This window comes from Scyliorhinus torazame, chromosome 8 (assembly GCF_047496885.1).
Source record: "Scyliorhinus torazame isolate Kashiwa2021f chromosome 8, sScyTor2.1, whole genome shotgun sequence".
In the NCBI taxonomy this organism is placed as follows: Eukaryota; Metazoa; Chordata; class Chondrichthyes; order Carcharhiniformes; family Scyliorhinidae; genus Scyliorhinus; species Scyliorhinus torazame.
The window spans coordinates 180,815,070-180,834,221 of NC_092714.1; the positions used below are offsets into that span (position 1 = coordinate 180,815,070).

A 19,152-nucleotide genomic window follows, 5' to 3' on the forward strand; every position below is an offset into this window, starting at 1 on the left:
AAACTGGAGCGCCGAGAGGAAACCCATGTAGACACGGGGAGAACATGCAGACGGCACTGACAGTGACTGCAGCTAACCACTACTGTGGTTACCTTGCCGCCCATAAGATATTTGGAGCAGATCACACACTTTCTCCATTTTATTTTCTTGAGTCCAATATCACGTTTCTAAATATTGGAATGAGGAAGCATAGACAAATTAGAATGGGAAGTGTTGGTAAGCACCAACCTTTGACTCAGATACCAAGCAGAGTGGTAGAGATACTTCTGAATATTATACCCTCTATTTAAAAAAATATATATTTAAGAGTACCCAATTATTTTTCTTCCAATTAAGGGGCAATTTCGCGAGCCCAATCCACCTAACCAGCACATCTTTGGGTTGTGGGGGTGAAACCCACGCAGACAGTGGGAGAATGTGCAAACTCCACACGGACAGTGACCCAGGGCCGGGATTCGAACCCGGGCCCTCAGCTCCATAGGCTACAGTCTTGAGTGCTCCCGCCAGCGGAGAATCAGGACTGATTTGCATCCTCCCACCAGGGTGGGTAGTTCGCTGAGGCAGCCGGCGGGGGTTTGGAGCATCGCAATGGCTGGCGCCAAATCTGCTTTTTGGGAGACATTCCATTCTCTGCCCGATTGTGACTTTGGGCAATGGAGAAACCACTGCAAAAAAGCTGAGCAGCTTGAACATCATGGCAGTAAGCAAGGCTGGGAGTGTGACACCCCTAGCTGAGAGAGGAGGAAAGGTTTTGATTAGTGATTTAAAATAGTGGAAAGCTCAACTCCAGAAGTCTCTAGAATGCAGAAATTAACCATCCAGGTGAAAAGCCACCACCAGTTCTATCTTGACCGGTGACACCAGCAATCATTAAGGCCTGGTGCAAAATGTTTCTTCTAATGTGTAATGAACGGTTACTGTAACACTGTACCCTTGTCATCATGTAAGGTGATGCCCCCTTTAAGACCGGGCTTGGAACCCTGGGGAACTCTCCCCATCTGGGAGCCGTATATAAGGGAAGAAGGGGCATTTTGTGAGGGTCTGCCTGGCCAGACCCAGGGGTCAGAATAACAAAGAAATGCCGGCCCGAAAACCAGGCTCTCAGGCCTGCAGGCCTCGCAATGTGGCTGCGCACCGACTCGACACGCTCCCTTCTGACACGTCATCAGCCTCGTGCGAATCATGGGAGCGGCCACCTTGTCGGCGGCCATCTTCTCGACCCTACACACGCAGCCGAAGGCGGCGGCCATTTTACGAGTCTGACTCGGCTGAGGACTTCGACTACCCGCGAGTGGGAGCGATCACCCTCGACCAAACTCGGTCAAAACACCTGCAGAACTCTATGATGTAGGTCCAGGTCAACAGGCGCGACACTGCATGCCTCTTCGACTCCGGGAGCACGGAGAGCTTTATCCATCCTGAAACGGTAAGGCGCTGCTCCCTGCGCACCCATCCCGCATCCCAAACCATAGCCCTCGCATCCGGGTCCCACTCGGTACAAATCAAGGTGTACTGTATCGTGGATCTCTCAATCCAGGGCGCCAAGTACACCCGTTTCAAATTTTATATCCTTCCCCACCTCTGTGCCCCCCTGCTGCTCGGACTGGATTTCCAGTGCAGCCACCGAAGCCTGACACTGATGTACGGCGGACCCTTACACCCCCTCACGGTATGCAGCCTTGTGACACTGAAAGTCGCTTCCCCCTCGCTATTCGCGAACCTCACTCCCGACTGTAAGCCCGTCGCCACCAGGAGCCGACGGTACAGTGCCCAAGATATGGCTTTTATCAAGTCAGAGGTCCAGCGTTTACTGGGAGAGGGGGTCATCGAGGCTAGCATCAGCCCTTGGAGAGCACAAGTGGTGGTAGTCCGGTGCGGGAATAAGAAACGGATGGTCGTGGATTATAGCCAGACCATAAACCGATTCACGCAGCTTGATGCGTACCCCCTTCCTCGCATCGCGGAAATGGTAAATCGGATCGCCCAATACCGAGTCTTTTCCACGGTCGACCTCAAATCTGCCTACCACCAGCTCCCCATCCGACCAAAAGACCGCCCCTATACTGCCTTCGAAGCAGCCGGCCGGCTCTTCCACTTCCTCAGGGTCTCCTTCGGCGTCACAAATGGGGTCTCCGTCTTTCAAAGGCCGATGGATCAAGTGGTTGACCAGTACGGTTTGCGGGCTACATACCCGTAATTGGGCAATGTCACCATCTGCGGCCATGACCAGCAGGACCATGACGCAAACCTCAAAGTTCATGCAGACCGCCCGAGCCCTTAACCTGACCTATAATGAGGAAAAATGCGTTTTCCACACAACCCGGCTAGCCATCCTCGGCTATGTCGTGGAAAATGGGGTCCTAGGTCCCGATCCTGACGGCATGCGCCCCCTTAAGGAACTCCCCCTCTCCCGCAGCCTCAAGGCCCTCAAACGGTGCTTGGCGTTCTTCTCCTACTACGCCGAGTGAGTCCCCAAGTATGCGGACAAAGCCCGCCCACTCATAAAGACCACCACTTTTCCTCTCTCGGCTGAGGCTCGATTGGCCTTCAACCGCATCAAGGCCGATATCATCAAGGCCGCTATGCGCGTGGTGGACGAAACTATCCCCTTCCAGGTAGAGAGCGATGCATCAGACATCGCCCTGGCTGCTACGCTCAATCAGGCAGGCAGACCAGTAGCATTCTTCTCCCGGACCCTCACTGCCTCCGAGGTTCGACACTCTGCAGTCGAGAAGGAGGCACAAGCCATTATGGAGGCTGTGCGGCGCTGGAGGCACTACCTAGCCGGTAGGAGGTTCACCCTCGTCACCGACCAACGGTCGGTCGCCTAAATGTTCGATAACACGCAACGGGGCAAAATAAAAAACGATAAAATTTTGAGGTGGAGGATCGAACTCTCCACCTACACGTACGATATCAAGTATCGTCCAGGGGAGCTCAACGAGCTCCCAGATGCCATGTCCTGTGGTACATGCGCCAACAAGCAGGACGACCGCCTGCAAGCCATCCACAATGACCTCTGCCACCCGGGGGTTACCCGGCTCGCCCATTTTATCAAGCCCCGCAACTACCTTACTCAACCAAGGAGGTCAAGGCCATGATCAGGGCCTGCCAGATCTGTGCGGAGTGGAAACTGCACTTCTACTGGCCAGACAAGGTTCAGCTCATGAAGGCCTCGGGGCCCTTTGAGCGACTGACCGTGGACTTCAAGGGGCCCCTCCCGTCCACCAACCGTTATGCCTATTTCCTCACCATTATCGATGAGTTCTCCCGCTTCCCATTCGCCATTCCCTGCCCCGACATGACCTCAGCCACCGTGATTAAGGCACTGCACAGCACCTTCACTCTGTTCGGTTTCCCCGCTTATATCCACAGTGACCGGGGAACATCGTTCATGAGCAATGAACTGCGTCAGTATCTGCTCAGCAAAGGCATCGCCTCGAGCAGAACGACCAGTTATAACCCGCGGGGAAACGAGCAAGTGGTGAGGGCGAATGCGACAGTGTGGAAGGCTGTCCTTCTGACCCTACGGTCGAGAAGTCTCCCAACTACCCGCTGGCAGGAGGTCCTGCCCGATGCCCTACACTCCATTAGGTCGCTCCTCTGCACGGCCATGAATGAGACCCCTCACAACCGATTGTTTCTCTTCCCCAGGAAGTCTACCTCCGGGGTCTCGCTTCCACCTTGGCTGACGGCTCCGGGACCTGTTCTTCTCCGGAGGCACACGAGGAGCCATAAAACGGACCTCCTGGTCGAAAAGGTCCGATTACTCCACGCCAACCCCAGTTACGCCTACGTCGAGTACCCTGACGGCAGGCAAGATACGGTTTCCCTCTGGGATCTGGCACAAGAATGTACAAACTCCACACAGACAATCACCCAAGGCTGGAATTGAACCTGTGTCCCTGCGGCTGTGAGACAGTAGTGCTAACACTGTGCCACCATGCCGCCGACGGTGATGCTCCATGGGAGGGTGCAGACAGAGATTTGCTGAAAGTCGGCAGGGGCTCACCAGATAGGTCTGAATGACCTCTTTCAATGTCACAAATGACTCTCTATGAAACTATGGACTCCAGCAGCGTAGCGTTCCCACAGTACTGCACTAGCTGAGGCCACAGGATCCCCTACTACAGACGCTCCTTCCCGCGCCGCTCCCCTGCAGGACACGGCACCCCCTACAACACACCCCCTCCCGGCCCCACTCCCCGTTGGTGAGCACCTACCGCGCGCGCCCCCTAGCGCCCCCCCTTACACACCCCGCCGGCGCCGGCACCGCTACCCCCGGCCCCGCCTATTCTCCCTGCACCCCATTCCCCTGCCACGACCCGGACCGAAGCTCCGACCGCCGTGCTCCCGGACATACCCTCAACCAAGACGTCCGTGTCCGCCGCACCACCGCCCGAACTGAGGAGGTCGGTGAGGACGATCCAGCCACCGAGACGGATGGACTTATGATGGCACTTCACCCCCGCCGGACTCTTTTTTAAACCGGGTGAATGTGACGAACGGTTACTGTAACACTGTACCCTTGTCATCATGTAAGGTGATGTCCCCTTTAAGACCGGGCTTGGAACCCTGGGGAACTCCGCCTCCGGCTCCACCCACCTTGGAGCCGTATATAAGGGGCCGCCTTGTGGGCAGCATAGCTGTTACCACAAGTCTCGGCACCAGTCTAGTTCTTAGTTTATTAAAGCCTTCTTTACCGTTCACACTCTCAGTGTCGTTACTGAGGGTACCACATAATGATAAAAGTAAAAATAAAACCCAAAGAAAAATACAAATGTCACTGGTAGGGAAAATAGCTGGGAATGTGGCCTCAGCTAGTGCAGTACTGTGGGAACGCTACGCTGCTGGAGTCCATAGTTTCATAGAGTAATTTGTGACATTGAAGGAGATCATTCAGACCTATCTGGTGAGCCCCTGCCGACTTTCAGCAAATCTCTGTCTGCACCCTCCCATGGAGCATCACCGTCGGCGGCATGGTGGCACAGTGTTAGCACTACTGTCTCACAGCCGCAGGGACACAGGTTCAATTCCAGCCTTGGGTGATTGTCTGTGTGGAGTTTGTACATTCTCCCTGTGTCTGCGTTGGTTTCCTCCGGGTGCTCTGGTTTCCTCCCATAGTCCAAAGATGTGCAGGTTAGGTGGATTGGCCATGCTAAATTACCACTTGATATGCAGGTTAGGTTATGGGGGTAGGGCGGGGCAGATGGGGGAGTAGATCTGGGCAGAGTGCCCTTTCGGAGGGCCGGTGCAGACTCGATGGCCTCCTGTAAGGATACTATGATCCTTCCTAAAATTTGGTGACTAAAATAGGGTGCAGAACTCTGGCCTAACCAGAGGTTCATAAAGGTTTAAATGACCTATATTCATGTTTTTCAAATAACCTTTCACCAAGTTTGATTGAGGAAGCAAATACAACTGAATTAGATACAAAATATTTGTATTATTGGAAATAAAAATGGTTGCTCACTGAGCGAGGGCTATTGTGTGTTGTAGGCTATCCATTGATAGCCGCATGGTATAGCCTAGCAATTTATTGAACCTCAATATAGTCCATAACAAGGAATTTGTTTGGATGCACCGCACATTCTCAATCTTAGGTCAGGTGCTGTCTTTCAGTTGAGACATTAAAACCAAGGTCCCGTGTGTCTGCCCCCTCAAGTGGACGTTAAAGCGCCCGTGGCACTATTTGGAAGAAGAGCAGGAGAGTTTGCCGCTCTGAAGAAGAGTCATACGGGCTCGAAACATTGACTCTATTTGTCTCTCCACAGATGCTGCCAGACCTGCTGAGCTTTTTTCAGCATCTTTCTGTTTTAGTTTCAGATTTCCAGCATCTGTAGTATTATGCTTTTGTTACAGGTTTGCCCAGTGGCCTGAACAATATTTATCCCTCAGTCGACACCTTCGGTAATTTCCCCAACCGGTGCCACAGCAACTCTCGATTGATCAACGCGAGATGTAGATTTATTTAATCTGATTATTTTCCGTGTCTAAAATAGATACGTTCAGCAGAAGTGTGTGAGTCATATGGAAAGAAGAGAGGGAGAAGGCCAAACAGGAAAACAGATGGGCAAATAAGGAATAAAAAATATGAGAAAGAAAGCAGAGTGCTGAGCCTAGTGTGAGACTTCCAGTCTCTATGGACGAATTCTGTGTGTGAGAAAGAAGTGCATGATGGATAGTGTAGTTTCAACCAGCTCTGTGGACCTACAATACCCAGAGTGCTGCTGTCACCAGGGCTCTGTAAAATAAATATGTCTGCATTTCTAGACATGGGCACTGATTTACAAATGACAACCGTGAGGCATGAGCACCAGAGAAATAACTTTAAATAGATTTATTTCTTGGCGTTGAACACATTAATTAAAACGTTTTGGGTTTGAGGGTTTTGTTTTTATGTCAGGGAGGGATGTTAATTTGGCGAGGTGATTTGACACTGCACTCCAACCACAGTCAGTTGGGCCTACCTGTTGACGATAAGCGTGGCTCAATTCAGCTGCCGGCCTTTTGAGATTCTAGGGGGGGGCGGAAGCTCCCTCTATCTATGGTATTACTGCCCCACTGACTGCCGTCAGCAGGGGAGAGAAAAGAATACATTTATCTTCCTGTAAACAACTGGGAAAATACAGCTGTGTTGGTGTCTAATAGGTCACTGATTCATCCTGTAAAAGCAAAACTCCTGCCGGAGGCGTCAGCTCAGGATCGCTCACCTACTAGCCAGGGCCCAAAATGTCGCCCCCTCGTTTCTCAGCAGCAGTTCCATGACCTGTTCATTCTTGTCTTGTGCTCATTAAGAAATTCTTCCCTCCTCTTCCGACATTCCTTGCTCTTTCTGCGGTTCCGCGGGCAGTATTGCAGCCGCCATCCTTCATCTGGGAACGCCGGTGGATCTTTGACTTGGAGGGCGTGCCAGAGCCAAGCCCGAACCTTCCGCGCTCTCTGTCTCTCTCTGAGTCTCTTAAAATGCAATTTAAAGCTGTGCCTCCCACATTGTGTGCACGATCTTTCCCATCTTAAACTCAGGAGCAATAATTCCAATTATACACACCTTCGCCTGTTTACTGGGCTGAGATCAGTGAATTCAGTGCCGCAGGGAAGGTAAAGCTGGGGCATGTATGTCTGCATGATTTTGTATTTTGTTAACTTGTGTGATTTCTTTTTTACAGTCCGCCTTTGGGGAGCTTGTTTATTCTCAGTGTCAGCTCAGTCAGCAGTGGCTCTGGCTTCAGGTTTAATTCTTGCTTCCTGCACAAGTGCATATTCCAGGCTGCCCAGTGTAGCGCTGAGGATGTGCAGCACTGTCTGAGGAAGTGTACTTCAGATGAGGCATTAAAGTGAGACCCTCTCAGGTGGATGTAAAATGTCCCAAAGCACAATTTCAAAAGAAGAGGAGGGGAGGTCTCCCTGGTGTACTAGTTACTATTTAACAGAACTTCTGGCCACTGTCTCATTACCATTTGTGGTATCTTGCTGGGTGCAAATTGGCTGCTGTATTTCCTGGATTAGAACAGTGAATGCATTGCAAAGGTTTGTAAAGAGTGTAGCCACCTAAATTGGCCAACAAGTGTGTGTTTACAGTGCAATTAAAAATCTCCAGCTCTCAGGATCAAGGGAAATGCCGATTGGGGAGAACCACATATTTGAGCCAGGGAGGTGGGATGGATGTTTTCAGAAATGGGAAGAGAGGGGGATTAAGACGCTAAAAGATTTGTTTCTTTGGGGTCGGTTTGCAGGATTGAGGGAGCTGGAAACGAAGTATGGGCTGGAGCAAGGAGAAGTGTTTAGGTACATGCAGGTTCGGGATTTTGCCAGGAAGGAGATACAGAGCTTCCCAGAAGAACCGGCCTCCACATTGCTGGAGGAGGTGCTGACGACAAGGGAACTGGAGAAGGGGGCAGTGTCAGTGGTGTACGGAGCTATTTTGGAAGAGGATAAGGCACCACTGGAAGGGATCAAAGCAAAGTGGGAGGAAGAGCTGGGAGTGGTTATAGACGGGGGGTCTGGTGTGAGGTGCTCCGGAGGGTGAATGCCTCCACCTCATATGCGAGGTTGGGGCTGATACAGCTGAAGGTGGTATATAGAGCGCACCTCACAAGGGCGAGGATGAGCCGATTTTTTGAAGGAGTAGAGGATGTGTGTGAGCGTTGCGGGGGGCGGGGGGGGGGGGGGGGGCGGGGGGGGGGGGGGGCGAATCACGTTCATATGTTTTGGTCCTGTCCAAAGCTAGGGGAGTACTGGAAGGAGGTGTTTAGGGTAGTTTCCAAGGTGGTGCGTGTGAAACGACCCGGGTCCCCAGGAGGCCATATTCGGGGTGTCGGACCAGTCAGAGTTGGAAACAGGTGCGGTGGCAGATGTTGTAGCCTTCGCCTCGTTGATCGCCCGAAGGCGGATCCTGCTGGGATGGAGAGCAGCCTCTCCACCCTGTGCCTTGGCGTGGTGGGGGGACCTGTTGGAATACTTAACCCTTGAGAAGGTTAAGCTCGAACTGAGGGGAAGCTCGGAGGGGTTCTACAAGTCATGGGCACTATTTATTATGCACTTTCAAGAACTGGATACCATCGAACATTAGTTGGGGGGGGGGGGTGGGAGGGTTAGGGGGGGAGGGGGGCTGTGTATATTAAGGGTGACTATGGGTAATCCCTGATTCTTTTTTGTCATTTGTTTATGTAAATATGCAGGCTGATGTTTGGGCTTGGTGGGAGGATGTTACTGTTATGGGGATTGACATATCTGTTGCTGATTATTGTTTATTGTTGATGGGTGTAAATGCGAGAGAAGAGACTTCCGGTTGCGGCTATGCGGAGCTAAGTCGCACATTCGGCAGCTCCCGCAAAAACTGACTTTTGGGTCTTTTCAGGGCCCCCAACGGCACTTTTTGGACGTTTCCCGGTGTGGGACGGAGATTATAACAGCTCCCCGATAGTATATGGCTTCTACTAGGAGCGGGGCGACTAAAAAGGTGGTGATGGACCAGAAGAAGAACAAAATGGCGGTGGGTGGAGACCAGGCAGCGTGGATGCAGTGGGCGCAGGAGCAACAGGAGGGTATCCAGCGCTGCTTCAGAGACATTAAAGCGGACCTGCTAGGGCCGATGAAGGCTTCTATTGATAAGCTGCTGGAGACACAGACGGCCCAGGGGGTGGCGATCCACGAGGCTCGACAAAAGATCTCCGATAACGAGGACGAGCTGTTAGGCCTGGCGGTAAAGGTGGAGGCGCACGAGGCGCTCCACAAGAAATGGCAGGAGCGGTTCGAGGAGATGGAGAATCGGTCGAGGCGGAAGAATCTGCGGATTCTGGGCCTCCCGGAGGGGCTAGAGGGGCCGGACGTGGGGGCCTATGTGGTCACCATGTTGAACTCGCTGATGGGAGCGGGGTCCTTCCAGGGGCCCCTGGAGCTGGAAGGGGCCCATCGAGTGCTGGCGAGGAGGCCCAAGGCTAACGAGCCTCCGCGGGCAGTGCTGATGAGGTTCCATCGGTTCGTCGACCGGGAGTGTGTGCTCAGGTAGGCCAAGAAGGAGAGGAGCAGCAGGTGGGAGAACGCGGAGGTTCGAATATACCAGGACTGCAGTGCGGAGGTGGCGAAGAGGAGGGCCGGGTACAATCGAGCGAAGGCGGTGCTGCACAGGAAGGGGGTGAAGTTTGGCATGTTGCAGCCGGCGCGACTGTGGGTCACCTACAAGGACCGGCACCATTATTTTGAGTCTCCGGAGGAGGCATGGGCCTTTGTTCAGGCTGAGAATTTGGACACAGATTGAGGGTCGGGATGGGCGATTGGGGACTGCGGTTGATATGTTTTTTTGTTTTTTTTTGAGCGGGGGGCTTTTGCTTTGCTCCTGGTTTCTTTTTCTCTGTGTTTTTCTCTTTCAGGTCGGTGAGGGTGGTTGGGGCGGGTTGGGCACTGTTTTGGTTGGGTTGGTCGGGGGGGCTCTTGGAGGGGGGTAGGTAAACGGAACAGGGGTGGTGGACGTCGGTGAGATGGGGCCCCGTGGGGAGGGGGAGGCCCGAATCTGGGGTGAGGGGACTGGGCCTGTAAAAGGAGCTGCGTAAGAGGTGGTGGGGCCGGGTAGGTGGAAAGCGCGGGCTTTTTCCCGCGCTGAAGACTGGAGGGGGCGGGGAAGCGAGGGTTGTTTCCCGCGCTTAGAATGGAAGGGGGAGAGCCTATGGATGGGGAACGGGAGAGGAGGGTGTGTCACACAATGGGAGGAGTCGAAGGAGAGGCGGGAGTGGCCGGGGTCAGCAGGAGTCAGCTGACTTGCGGAAGTGCATTGGGGGGGAGTAAATCAGCTAGGATGGTTCCTAGCCGGGGGTGGGATCGAGTTGCTGCTGCTATGGTCAAGGGGGAGCTGGAGCGAGTGGGGGGGGGGGGGTCGAGACGGGGGTATGCTGCTGTGGGGAACGGACCGGGTGTGGGGTGCGGGCGGGTGGCTGGCCGAGGAGGGATCATGGCAAGTCGGCGTGGGAGGGGGTCGGGTAGCCCCCTGATCCGGCTGATAACCTGGAATGTAAGGGGACTGAATGGGCCGGTTAAGCGGGCCCGCGTGTTCGCGCACCTGAAGGGGCTCAAGGCGGATGTGGTTATGCTCCAGGAGACACATCTGAAGGTGGCAGACCAGGTAAGATTGAGGAAAGGGTGGGTAGGTCAGGTGTTTCACTCAGGGCTGGACGCCAAAAATCGAGGGGTGGCGATCTTGGTGGGAAAGAAGGTGTCATTCGAGGCGTCGAGCATTGTGGCAGATAATGGCGGTAGGTACGTTATGGTAAGTGGTAAGTTGCAGGGAGAGAGGGTGGTACTGGTCAATGTGTATGCCCCGAATTGGGACGATGCGGGTTTTATGCGGCGTATGTTGGGTCGGATCCCAGACTTGGAAGTGGGGGGCCTGATAATGGGGGGAGACTTTAACAAGGTGCAGGATCCGGTACTGGATCGCTCCAGGTCTAGGACGGGTAGGAAGCCGTCGGCGGCCAGAGTGCTGAGGGGGTTTATAAACCAGATGGGAGGGGTGGACCCTTGGAGATTTGCAAGGCCGGGGGCTAGGGAATTTTCATTCTTCTCACATGTCCATAAGGCTTATTCCCGAATCGACTTTTTCATTTTGAGTAGGGCGCTGATAGCGAGAGTAGAGGATACTGAGTATTCGGCAATAGCCATTTTGGACCACGCCCCGCATTGGGTAGACTTGGAGATGGGGGAGGAGAGGGACCAACGCCCGCTGTGGCGCTTGGAGGTGGGGCTGTTGGCGGACGAGGAGGTGAGCGAGCGGGTCCGAGGAAGTAGAGAGAGGTACTTGGAGACCAACGACAACGGGGAGGTCCAAGTGGGGATGGTATGGGAGGCGCTGAAGGCGGTGGTGAGGGGAGAGCTGATCTCCATTAGGGCCCATAAGGAGCGGAGGGAGTGGGGGGAGAGGGAGAGGCTGGGGGGGAGATGGTGAGGGTAGACCGGAGGTGTGCGGAGGTGCCCGAGGAAGGATTGTTGAGGAAGAGGCGCAGCCTCCAGGCCGAATTCGACCTGGTGACCACCAGGAAGGCGGAGGTGCAGTGGAGGAAGGCTCAGGGGGCGATTTACGAGTATGGGGAAAAGGCAAGCCGGATGCTGGCGCATCAGCTTTGGAAGCGGGACGCAGCTAGGGAGATCAGGGGGAGTTAAGGACAGGGGAGGGAGTGTGGTGCGGAGTGGGGTTGGCATCGATGGGGTCTTCAGGGACTTTTACGAGGAATTGTACCGATCCGAGCCCCCACGGGAGGAGGGAGGGATGGGCCGCTTCCTGGACCGATTGAGGTTTCCAAAGGTGGAAGAAGGACTGGTGGCGGGATTGGGCGCCCCGATTGGGCTGGAGGAGCTGATCAAAGGGATAGGAAGCATGCAGGCGGGGAAGGCACCAGGGCCGGACGGTTTCCCGGTCGAATGTTATAAAAAATATATGGACCTATTGGGTCAATTGCTAGTCAGGACCTTCAATGAGGCAAGGGGGGGGGGGGGGGGGGGGGGGGGGGCTTTGCCCCCGACGATGTCCCGGGCATTGATCTCCTTGATCCTGAAGCGGGACAAGGATCCCCTGCAGTGTGGGTGTTACAGACCGATTTCCTTGCTAAATGTAGATGCCAAGGTGCTGGCGAAGGTCTTAGCCACGAAGATTGAGGATTGTGTGCCGCAGATCATCCATGAAGATCAGACGGGGTTTGTGAAGGGGAGGCAGTTGAACGCGAATGTGTGGAGGCTTTTGAACGTTATCATGATGCCGACGAGGGAGGTGGAGGCGGAGATAGTGGTGGCGATGGACGCTGAGAAAGCCTTCGATAGGGAAGAGTGGGGTACCTGTGGGAGGTGCTGAAGAGGTTCGGGTTTGGGGAGGGGTTTGTCAGGTGGGTTAGGCTGTTGTATGAGGTCCCGATAGCGAGTGTGGCCACAAACAGGAGGAGGTCCGAATACTTTCGGTTGCACAAAGGGATGAGACAGGGGTGTCCCCTGTCCCCCCTGCTCTTCGCACTGGCGATTCAACCCCTGGCTATGGCACTGAGGGAGTCAAGGAACTGGAGGGGGTTGGTGCGGGGTGGGGAGGAACATAGGGTGTCGCTCTATGCGGACGACTTGCTGCTGTATGTGGCGGACCCGGTGGGGGGAATGCCGGAGGTAATGAGGATTCTTAGGGAATTCGGGGACTTTTCGGGGTACAAGCACAACATGGGGAAGAGTGAGCTGTTCGTGGTTCACCCAGGGGACCAGGAGAGGGGGATTGGCGAGCTCCTACTAAAAAGGGCGGAGTGGAGCTTTAGGTATTTGGGGGTCCAGGTGGCCAGGAGCTGGGGGGCCCTGCATAGGCTTAATTTTACAAGGCTGGTGGAGCAAATGGAGGAGGAGTTCAAGAGGTGGGATGCATTGCCGCTGTCCTTAGTGGGTAGGGTGCAGTCAGTCAAAATGACAGTGCTCCCAAGGTTTTTGTTCCTGTTCCAGTGCCTCCACGTGTTTATCCCAAAGGCTTTTTTCAGGCGGGTTAACAGCCGTATAATGGAGTTTGTGTGGGCGCGAGGGACTCCGAGGGTGAGAAGGGTGTTCCTGGAGTGGAGTAGAGATGGGGGGGGACTGGCGCTGCCCAACCTCTGTGGGTACTACTGGGTCGCCAATGCGACAATGGTGCGCAAGTGGGTGATGGAGGGGGCTGCATGGACGAGGCTGGGGGTACGAGTCTGGGGGCGCTGGCAACGGCGCCGCTGCCACTCCCTCCAAGGAGGTATACCACGAGCCCGGTGGTGGCGGCTGCCCGCAAAATTTGGGGGCAGTGGAGGCGGCATAGGGGGGAAGTTGGGGCCTCGGCGTGGACCCCAATACGGGGGAACCACCGGTTTGCCCCAGGGAGAACAGGTGGAGGGTTTTCGGGTGGCACAGGGCAGGGATACGAAAGTTGCGGGCCCTGTTTGTGGACGGGAAGTTCGTGAGCCTAGGTGAGCTGGAGGAGAAGTACGGGCTCCCCCGGGGAACACCTTCAGGTACTTACAGATAGGGGCGTTTGCCAGACAGCAGGTGGTGGAATTCCCGCAGCTACTGCCACACACAGTACAGGACAGGGTGCTCTCGGGGGGTTGGGTGTGAGGGGGGAAGATCTCGGAAACTTACCAGGTGATGCAGGAGGAGGAGGAGGCCTCGGTGGTGGAGGTGAAAGGTAAGTGGGAGGATGAGTTGGGAGAGGAGATTGAGGAAGGGACGTGGGCAGATGCCCTAGGGAGGATGAACTCTTCCTCATTGTGCGCGAGGCTCAGCCTCATACAGTTTAAGGTGCTGCACAGGGCACACATGACCGGGACAAGGATGAGCCGGTTTTTTGGGGTGAGGACAGGTGTGTTAGGTGCTCAGGGAGCCCAGCAAATCACACCAATATGTTCTGGGCATGCCCAGCGCTGGAAGAATTTTGGAAGGGCGTAGCGAGGACGGTGTCGAGGGTGGTAGGATCCAGGGTTAAACTGGGCTGGGGGCTCGCAATATCTGGTGTGACAGAGGAGCCGGGAGTGCAGGAGGCGAAAGAGGCCGGTATTCTGGCCTTTGCGTCCCTGGTAGCCCGGCGAAGGATTCTTCTTCAGTGAAAGGATGCGTGGCCCCCAAGCGTGGAATCCTGGATCAGCGATATGGCGGGGTTCATTAAATTGGAGAGGGTGAAACTCGCCTTGAGGGGGTCGGTAGAAGGGTTCTTTAGGCGGTGGCAACCGTTCTTAGACTTCCTGGCAGAACGGTAGACATTGGTCAATGGCAGCAGCAACTTGGGGGGGGGGTTTACTTTATTTTTGTTTTTGTTATTTACACCGAAGGGTCTGAGGGGGTGTATATACCTGTTGTGTTAAGTCGGGGTGTTAATGTAAATTTATTATTCATGTACAGTGGGGAGGGGGGTATGGAGGGTTGCTTTTCTAGACTGCGTTTTGTACTTAACCCTGTTGGGTTCTTTTTTCATTTTGTTATTGATATTTTATGAAAACCTTAATAAAAATTATTTTTAAAAAAAGTAAATGCGGGAGAAAATGTGAAAAAGGAGGAGAATAAAAATATTTAAAAACATTTTTAAAAATCTCCAGCTCAGAATTCGGAGGTTTCGGAGACATTGCACCCAGAAAATGGGTGCAAAGGAGATGCAAACGGGGAAAATATTAAATGGGAAAAGGCGGTGGCATCGTGGTATAGCCATTGGACTAGTAATCCAGAGACCCAGGGTAATGCTCGGTGGACACAAAAACAGAAAATACTGGACAAGCTCAGCAGGCCTGACAGCATCTTTGGAGAGAGAACGGAGCTAAGATTTCGAGTCTGGATGACTCTTTGTCAAAGCTAACTAATGCTGGTTCAAATCCCACCACGGCAGTAAAAAAATCTGAAATTAAAAAGTTAAATGATGACCATGAAATAATTCTTGTAAAAAACAGTCTGGTTCACTCATGTCCTTTAGGGGAGGAAATCTGTTATCCTGTCCTGGGCTGGTCATGTGACTCCAGACCTGTTGTGGTCCACTCTTAACTGCCCGCTGAAATGGTTCTGAAAATGGCTCTGAAAAACCACTAGGTTCAAGGGATTGGGATGGGCAACAAATGCTGGCTCAGCCAGCGATTGGGATGTGGATGTCGCTGAAGAATGCCGTGAGCAGACGGAGAATCCTGCCCAGTGTCAATAAAACCACAACTCTTCACTGTCCTGTGTCACCATTAGGTTGGCCTGTTTCTTTACATGTACTGCGTAGAATTACACAAAATTTAACACTACAGGTCGAGGCCATTTGGCCCAGCAATTCTTATTATTAGTTTTTATTCTTTCATAGAATGTGAACATCGCTGGCAAGGCCAGGATTTTCTTGTCCATCCCTTTTTTTTTCCTATTAACGGGCAATTTAGCTTGGCCAATTCACTTACCGGGCACATCTTTGGGTTGTGGGGGTGAGACGCACGCAGAGACGTGAATGTGCAAACTCCATACGGCAGTGACCCAGGGCTGGGATTGAACCTGGGTCCTTGATGCCGTGAGATACCAGTTTTAACCACTGTGCCACCATGTCGCCCATTGTTGCCCATGCCTATTTGCCCTTGAGAAGCTGCTGGTGAAGCACCTTCTTTTACCACTGCAATCTATCTGGTGTGGGTACACCCACAGCGCTGTAAGGGAGGGAGTTCCAGACATTGACCTAATGTTAGTGAAGGAACGGCGATATATTTTCAAGTCAAGATGGTAAATGACTTGGAGGGGAACCTGTAGGCGCTGGTGTCCCCAATTGTCTGCTTCCCTTGTCCATCAAGATGGTGGAGGTTGTGATTTGGAAGGTTTTATTGAAGGAGCCTTGATAAGTTGCTGCAGTGCATCTTGTAGATGGCACATACTGCTGCTGCTCTGTGTCGGTGATTGAGGGAGTCAATGTTTGTAGATGGGGTGCCTATCAAGCGGGCAGATGGGCAAAGAGGGCGGGGTTGCATTGTTAGTAAGGAATTAAGTTAAATCGATAGCAAGGAGCAATATAGGATCAGAAGGCATAGAATCTCTGTGGGTAGAGTTGAGGAATAACAAAGGGAAAAAGACCCTGATGGGAGTTATGTACAGGCCCCTTAGCAATAGTCAGGATGTGGGGCAGTAAAATAAATCCGGAGATAGAAAAGGCATGTAAAAAAGACAATATTACAATAATCATGGGGGACTTCAATATGCAGGTGGACTGGGAAAATCAGGTTGGTAGTGGATCTCAAGAAAAGGAATTTGTGGAATGTCTAAGAGATGGTTTTTTGGAGCAGCTTGTGACAGAGCCCACTAGGGAACAGGCAATTCTGGATTTGGTGATGTGCAATGAGGCAGACTTGATTAGGGAACTTAAGGTGAAGGACCCCCGAGGGAGCAGTGACCACAATATGATAGAATTTACCCTGCAGTTTGAGAGGGAGAAGCTGCAATCAGATGTAACGGTATTATAATTAAATAAGGGTAACTATAAAGACATGAGGGAGGAGCTGACCAGAGTTGATTGGAAAAGGAGCCTAGCAGGGAAGACAGTGGAACAGCAATGGCAGGAGTTTCTGGGGGTTATAAGGGAGGCACACCAGAAATTCATCCCAAGGAGGAGGAAACATGCTGAGGGGAGGACAAGGCATCCATGGCAGACGAGAGATGTCAAGGACAGCATAAAGGCTAAAGAAAAAGCATACAAAGTGGGGAGGATTAGTGGGAAACCAGAGGATTGGGAAGCCTTTAAAAGCGAGCAGAGGACAACTAATAAAGCAATAAGGGGGGAGAAGATGAAATATGAGTGCAAGCTAGCTAGTAATATAAAGGATGATAGGAAGAGATTTTTTCAATATATAAAAGGTAAGAGAGAGGCAGAAATAGACATTGGACCACTGGAAAATGTGGCTGGAGAAGTAATAATAGGAAACAAGGAAACGGCAGATGAACTGAACAGTTACTTTGCATCAGTCTTCTCGGTGGAAGACACCAGTTGGATGCCAGAGCTCCAGGAGTATCAGGGGGCACACCCCAGGGTCCTAAAAGGGATAGCTGCGGACATTGTGGAGGCATTGGTGGTGATCTTTCAGGAATCACTGGAGGCAGGAAGGGTCTCCGAGGACTGGAAGATGGCTAATGTAACACCACTGTTTACGAAGGGAGGGTGGCGTTTGCGAGCGGGTTGGCCGCATCGAGTGGAGCTCCCACTGGTGGCCACTATTTGCAGTACTTTCGGGGGTTTCCCCGATTCTTCGCTCTCTTTCCCCCCCCCCCCCGAGTATTGTCGGCCTTTGGGGCCGTCCCAGCCGGTTTGAAAATCGGCGAGGAACCCCGCGCGGGTGTCGGGCGGCTGGTTCTGAGGCATCAGGCCCAACACGTGCGGAGGTCGGAGCAACGGGGGCGGAGCCAAACGGAGGTCGAGGCGGCAGGCCCGAAGCCAGGGCGCGATGTAGGTGAGATGTTCCACATCGGGTGGCTCCCGGCTAGAATGTTGTAAGAAGGTGCTGTACATTTCTTTGTTCTTTGTTCTTTGACTGAAGTCCGATCCCAGGGAAATTCTGGAGGAATATAAAAAAGAAGAGAAAGAAGTTTTAAAGAAACATGGTGAAAGTTTTTTTTTCTTCTTTTTTTGAAGGAAGAATTTTTTGTTTTTCAAAAAGATTGAAGAAGGAAAGAAGGGTGAAAAAACAAAGGAAAAATAATAAGTCGTTAAAGGATGCGAAAAGCAGCGCGAGGAAGGGAGGAAACGTGGGCTCGCCGTTGAATGAGAGGACCAGCAAAAGTGCTGACAAGATGGCAGATGCTGGACTGCATGGTGAGGCCGCACTACTTATGGTGGAGAAGATGACCGAGGTGATGGCAGTGGAGCTGGAAAAGCAGTTTGCGAGGCACATGGAGGCTTTGAGGAAGGAGATGGCGGTCGCATTGAAGTCATTGGTGGAGGAGGCAATCGCCCCGGTGAGGGTAGCTGTGGCAAAGACATCGGCCGAGGTGAGAGAGCAGGGCGAGAAGATGAAGGACGTGGAGGAGGCTGTGTCGCAGCACAGCGACCAGTTCACCTCGATGGGGGACGAGCTGCTGAGGGTGGTGGAGGTCAATAGAGGACTCTGAGCACAGCTCGAGGACTTGGAGAACTGCTCGAGTTGGCACAATCTGAGAATTGTGGGCTTGCCCGAAGGGACAGAGGGCCCAAGGCCAGCAGAGTACTTCGCTAAGAAGTTGGCAGAGTTGATGGGGGAGGGTGAGAACCCCTCCCGGTACGAGCTGGATTGAGCTCATCGGTCATTAAGGCCGAAGCCCAAAGTGAATGAGCCGCCAAGAGCAGTAATTATCTGCTTCCATAGGTACTGCATGAAGGAGAAGGTGTTAAACTGGGTGAAGCAGAAGCGCGAGGTGCAGTGGGATGGTGCTGGAGTTCGGATCTGCCAGGACTTAACGGTGGAATTGGCAAAAAGACGAGCGGCGTTTGGGCGAGTGAAGGTGGCACTGTACAAAAAAGGGGTGCGATTTGGTATGGTGTACCCGGCGAAGCTGAGGGTGACGTATGATGCCAAAGACTTTTATTTTGAGACAGCGGAGGCAGCTGAGACGTTCGTGAGGGCAGAAGGCTTGGGACAGACGTGAGGAGCGGAGCTGGAAGAGATTGGGGAGCTGGAAAATGTATAAATGCTATAACTTTCTTTTTTACTGACTTGTCTTGTAATTTACTTCTCTTCACATTGTTACAGATTTCAAGTTATTGGTTGGGTTGATTGGCATTCTGTGTTGCGACGGTTATATCTTATTTTAGTGAATTGTATGGGTTGGATTGTTTTTGATTTTTCTTCTCTTGGACTGGGTGAGAGGGGACGGTATGCCTTGGCGGGGGGAGCCACCCGTGCTAGCTAACTAAAGTCGGCTAGTGAACGGAGGTGAGGTGAGAGGAGGGCTGCGGACATTGGAGCCTGGTTAGCAGGTTTCGATGGGCCTACGAGGCGAGCAAGGGGGGAAGGGATTGATGCTGGGAGATGTTTTTTCGAGAGGAAATGTTGAGGGGGTTTTTGGGAGGGGGGAAGGGGTTCGATGTTAATAATGGATAGGGGCGGGTCAGGCTCATGGGGCAGGGCCCGGTGGTATGATGGTGGATGAGAAGGGTGGGGGGGGGGGTGAGAGACCCCAGTTAGGATAGTCACGTGGAACGTGAGGGGG

General features: G+C 53.0%; 1 protein-coding gene across 2 annotated transcripts in view; it reads left to right on the forward strand.

Annotated features, from left to right (window-relative positions):
• Nucleotides 1-19,152, forward strand: part of LOC140428293 (tumor necrosis factor receptor superfamily member 5-like) — a 111,215-nt gene that overhangs the window by 20,042 nt on the left and 72,021 nt on the right. The window contains exon 1 of one of the 2 annotated variants that reach the window (XM_072514608.1): nucleotides 6,967-7,101. The exons of the other annotated variant lie outside the window; for it this stretch is intronic. The gene's annotated coding sequence lies outside the window, so the exon portion shown is untranslated. Of the gene's footprint in view, nucleotides 1-6,966; nucleotides 7,102-19,152 lie in introns of those variants that run through there. 2 annotated transcript variants of the gene reach the window in all.